This window comes from Homarus americanus, unplaced genomic scaffold (assembly GCF_018991925.1).
Source record: "Homarus americanus isolate GMGI-L3 unplaced genomic scaffold, GMGI_Hamer_2.0 scaffold30768, whole genome shotgun sequence".
Classification (NCBI taxonomy): domain Eukaryota; kingdom Metazoa; phylum Arthropoda; class Malacostraca; order Decapoda; family Nephropidae; genus Homarus; species Homarus americanus.
Window position 1 is genome coordinate 1,199,244 of NW_024746690.1, and position 5,757 is coordinate 1,205,000.

Here is a 5,757-nt window from a genome sequence, read left to right on the forward strand (position 1 = left end):
CTCTCTCTCTCTCCTCATACATCATATCCGCGGCACTTTTGTCGGCGTATGATCACAAGGCCTTACAAGTAATGACATCTTCCCTGCCATACTCTCACACCTCACACCGACATTATCACAACCGATTGATATAACTCTCGGTTTATATAATTATTCATCTTCCTAAGTCGAGTTTTGGGCGCCCCTTTTGCCATGCACGAGCGGCTGTTTTGATTATCTTCTTACGGCCAGAGAGACACGGTGAGGGAGGAGGAGGAGAAGGAGGGAAGAAAAGGAAGGAAGATTTATAAGGAAGATATAATAGTAACTGAAGGAAGGACACTAATGCAGCTACAATGAAGGAGGGGGAGAAGGAAAGAATATAGAAGAGGAAGAAGACCAAGAAGAAGAAGAAGAAGAGTAAAGAAAAAAAGTTAAAGAATAAAAAACACAAACATAAAAAAAACGACTTAAAATAAATACAAACAAAAACACGATACAAAAAATAAATAAAAAGTAACTTATAATCAATCCAGGTGTTACGAGAGACCAGGTAAATAAGAGGTCCCCCCTCCCCCCAACCCCTATAGACTGTACAGGTAAAGGTGTTGGCTCGAGGGTCTACTGTATAGGGGGGGTGTTGAAGGGTTTAGCGTCAGGTAATTGGACTTTGCATACAGGTAACATAGGTGAGGGATAATTGGTACCAACAGGTGATAAACAAAGGTATTTCAAGACCCTTTCGTGTTGCAAATATGTTTCAGGATATGATCGTTCATGGTGAGGGTTTTATAGACTTAATGATACCTTAGTAGTGAAGGAGTTTGAGGTGAGGTTAGGTTAGGTGAGGTTAGGTGAGGTTAGGTGAGGTGAGGTGAGGTTAGGTTAGGTTAGGTTAGGTTAGGTTAGGTGAGGTTAGGTTAGGTTAGGTTAGGTTAGGTTAGGTTCGGTTAGGTGAGGTTATCTTAGGTTAGTTTAGGTTAGGTTAGGTTAGGTTAGGTGAGGTTAGGTTAGGTTAGGTTAGGTTAGGTTAGGTTAGGTTACTGAAGAATAATAATCTAACATTACTTAAGCTTAGAACTCCTTAAAGAGGTTAACTTATGGCTCCTTAATGCGTTAAATCACTATCCATAAGAGGTTAAACCCAACGCCCTCAAAGAGTTAAAACATCCTCCTCTTAGGGTTTAACAACATAAAACTTACGTGTAGATGATGAGGGTCCGGAAACAACGGCTGATAAACCTGTCACTTTTGATGTACTCGACGCCACGTTTAATGTGTGGGTAGGTTAGGTTAGGTGAGACGGTGTGAACATACGTCAGGCAACACAGCACGCAGAGATTATCGTAGGCAACACACAGGTAAACACAGATATTATCGTACTATGGCAACACAGGTAAGAGGAGGTGGGTGAAATTACGCGAATACATTGATGTAAAGTTATCAATATGTGTGAGTGATAACATACACACACACACACACGCACACACACGCACACACACACACACACACACACAGGTACCAACACCGCAAAGAAAACAAAACCTTTAATTTATTCATCATATACAAAAACAACAACAACAGCAATAACAATTAAAACCAAGAATTACAACTGGCCAATCACGAACGAGCCCCTCCACTACCCCCCACCATCCCCCACCACCCCCCACTCCCACCCCCCCACCCCCACCCTCTATCACCACTCAGGAAAAGGTGCAAATATCACCTCCTTCACATTCTAATGACATAATGATGGGGGAAGGGGAAGAATGGAGGAGGTGAAAGGATCACCCACCCCCCTCCCCTCCTGTACCCCCCTTGTTCCCCCCTCCCCCCCTTTCTAGCATATATTAACAGGAACATCTCAACCAATCACCTTCTTCCTTTCTCTCTCCTTTTCCCCCACACGTACCAATCCCCCTCCCTCCCCCCTCTCCCCCCCACACACACACGTACGCACGATTATTGTTCTTTGGGGTAATTTTACGAAATGTTATGACGGTAGTAAGAGGTACTATAACGAATATACGGGTTATAATAGTTGTAGGTTATTGTAATAGTAATAGCATGTTGTAACGGTGGTGAGGATATGAAGGGAGCTAGTTATAAAGGTAATAGCAGGTTATAACTAGCACCGTTGGTAGTTAGTGGGATAATAAACTATATATATCTCACAGGTTTACTATAGTGTTAAAATAAGGATAGGGTTATATTGTAAGTTTCCACGATGATACAGTAATTAGGTAACTCATCAATAACCTAACCTAACCTAACCAAACCCTAACGTAAACCTTAACAGCAGGAGTATACAACACCAAAGTACTAAATAAGTGTATGTCTGTGTGTGTGTGTGTATGTGTGTGTGTGTGTGTGTGTGTGTGTGTGTGTGTGTGTGTGTGCAGGAGTTCGTGTAGGAGTCTTGTCTCTTTCACCTCTTCCTTCTGGTCAGTCAGGAGAGATAGCTGAGAATCCTACGGGTGGGTTAAGGGGGGTGTGAGGGGTGGGTTGAGGGTGGGTTAGGGGGGATGGGTGTGGAGATGGGTGGGGGAGATAATGAGGGGTAGGTGGGCGGAGGTGGGCTTGGATGTGGGTTGGAAGAGTGTGAGGAGGGTGGGTGGGTGGGTGGGTGGGTGGGTAAGTAGGTAGATGACGAAGTAGTGACGTGTGACAGGTAGGTGACGAAGTAGTGACGTGTAACAGGTAGATGACGAAGTAGTGACGTGTAACAGGTAGATGACGAAGTAGTGACGTGTAACAGGTAGATGACGAAGTAGTGACGTGTAACAGGTAACACACACACCAAACCAAAAAACCACAAAAACAAAACAACACACCCAAAACAACAACAAACAACACAAACAAAACAACAAAAAACAACACAAACACCACCCAAAAAACCAAACAAACCAAAACAACAACTGACGAAGTAGTGACGTGTGACAGGTAGGTGACGAAGTAGTGACTGTGACAGGTAGATGACGAAGTAGTGACGTGTAACAGGTAGGTGACGAAGTAGTGGACGTGTAACAGGTAGGTGACGAAGTAGTGACGTGTAACAGGTAGGTGACGAAGTAGTGACGTGTAACAGGTAGGTGACGAAGTAGTGACGACAGGTAGACGATTCGGCCGCTACTGTCTCCCTACCCTATCCACCCCCCAGGCTTACCCGCGCTGTCACTCACAATGACAAGAAACCACCGTAACCGCTCGAGGGCCGACGCTGATTGGCGGACAATACCTGTAATTAACGCTGGATAACTCATCTATCGCTCCACATCGGGGCCATTACAACATCCTAATCACCATTACGGAGGCTTAATGACCTGTATTACGGAAGGAATCTAAGGTACTGTTTAATTTCCTAGACTGTGGACGTAAACTCACCTTTAGGGACACCAGTTACTCCTAGACCAATAGTTTTGGACAGAAATTCCTACTGACGTTGCTATTGGTCAATTTTAATGCCGTTGGATGATTTTGGACTTCCGAGGTTTTTTTGGGGACTATTTGTTAGATCAGCCTTCCTGACTTAACTAATGGATGTCTTACGCGAGTGAAGGATTAGATACATCCTTCATGGGTCACTTAATGTATCCAATAACCAATTAATTTTTGTTTATCGTTATTTAATTATGATTTAGTGTAATGATGACGTCACTGTATTGATAACATCATAGCAGGTAATTTCTAAAAAATCACAACACTCCACAACCACCACAACTACACCCCACAACCACCACAACTACCACAACCACAATCCCCACATCAACCACCATATACACTAAATAATAACACCCATCCAATCTCTTTATAAAATCTACCTAACCTGACCTCATTTTATCAAGGCGCTGGCACCACCCTACCTTAAAACCGTGATAAGTAAAACGACATTAAACCGTGAAGGGCCCAGGAGAGGCAGTAAATGGGATTAGATCGTCCATGTCTTCAAGATACATCGGTGTTAAGTCTAAGAGAAGGGTATTCGATCCTCTTTTCTCTCTGCTCTATCGTACGACTTAGCAACGTCTATAGACTGTCTGAACCCATATGGCGGTCAGGCGCATTGGTTCATGACCCCGTTTATAAAAGAAAAATTACTTTATTCTATAAGTTATGGGTGTTTATTAGTAATTGGCCTTTAAGTGTATTTTTTTAAAGTAATCTGTAAAGTATATAAGTGTTTATGTCTAGATGAGGTTATAAAGAAAGGAATTGTGTTTTTTTTTTTAGGTAGACTCGTTTTTTGTGTGTGTTGTGTGGTCATGTGAGCCTCTGTTGTTGCCAGTAACTTGATGTCTACTGTCTGCCTTTAACAAGACCTGGAGGTGAAAACAACAACAACAAGTAAAATAATAACCTACAACAACAAAAAACAACAATAACAACACTTACAAGTACAACAACAACCACAGGAATGATCGTTTACAGATTGTGTGGATTTCAGTTTTAATTTCAGACTCATCACCAGACAGACGAGTAAGGTGTGGTCAGTGGCGAAGAGAAGAGGCGAAGAGTAGGTGTGGTGTGAAGGTGGAGAAGGATTGAGGGTGAATATAGAGACGGAGGACGTGTAACCAGACACTAAAGGAAGAGGAGGAGGAGGAAGAGGAGGAAGAGGAAGAGGAGGAGGAAGAGGAGGAGAAGAGGAAGAGGGGGAAGAGTCTGGTCTTCTTCTTCCATCATCTGAACCCCCTCCCCTGTGGCACGGGGTCAGTCCACTTACTCTCCTCTATCCTTCTCCCTATTCCTCCCCTATCCCTCCTCCCTCCCTACTCCTTTACCTTCCCTCCTCCCTATTTCCTTCCTCTGCCTCCCACTGTTCCTTTTACACTCCTTCCTCTCCCTTCCACCCTCATTCCTACCCATCCTTCCTCCCTCTCTCCCTCTACCTTCCCTTTCTCCTTTTTTCCTTCCTTCCTTATTTATTTAATAATCTAAGTTGGATGGATCAGTCAGTCAATGGATCAGTCAAGTCAATGATCACCGATCAATGGATCAGTCGTCCAACTGATCAGCAGTCGGCTCGGATGTCAGTCAACGGATCAGCCAGTCAATGGATCAGTCAGTCCGGATCACCATCATTCAGTCAGTCAATGGATACAGTCAACGGATCAGCCAGTCAATGGATCAGTCGGTCGATGGATCAGCCAGTCAATGGATCAGCCATCAACGGATCGTCAGTCAATGGATCAGCCAGTCCAATGGATCAAATGGATCAGTCAGTCAACGAGATCAATCAGTCAACGGATCAGTCAGTCAATGGATCAGTCAGTCAACGGATCAGCCAGTCAATGGATCAGCTTCTTCACTATAAAAAGTTCATCATTATAGTTATCTCATTATATATGACTGTAAAGCTATGGTCATGTCATCATCATCACTCGTCATCAACATCACTTATAATAACAAACCAATATACAAAATAATGAATCAATTTCCTCTAAAAAAGAACAAAAACTCGATAAAAGGTGAAGACAACAGGTAAAAAAACTAATTAAGATCGGTCGTTGGGTGTGTGTGTGTGTGTGTGTGTGTGTGTGTGTGTGTTGTGTGTGTGTGTGTTTTTTGTTTTGTTTACCTTTTACCTTATGGGATCGTCACTCCAGGTACACCGTACACGTCATCGTTCATTAATGAGGTACAGGTGATAGACGGCCCAGTGGTGTATGACGTCAAATGTTGGTTAATTGTGAGGAGAGAGAGAGTTATATACTAGACATTTTTATTTATTCTCTCTCTCTCAATCTCTTATTTATCTTTCTTCTCTCCTCCTCCTCC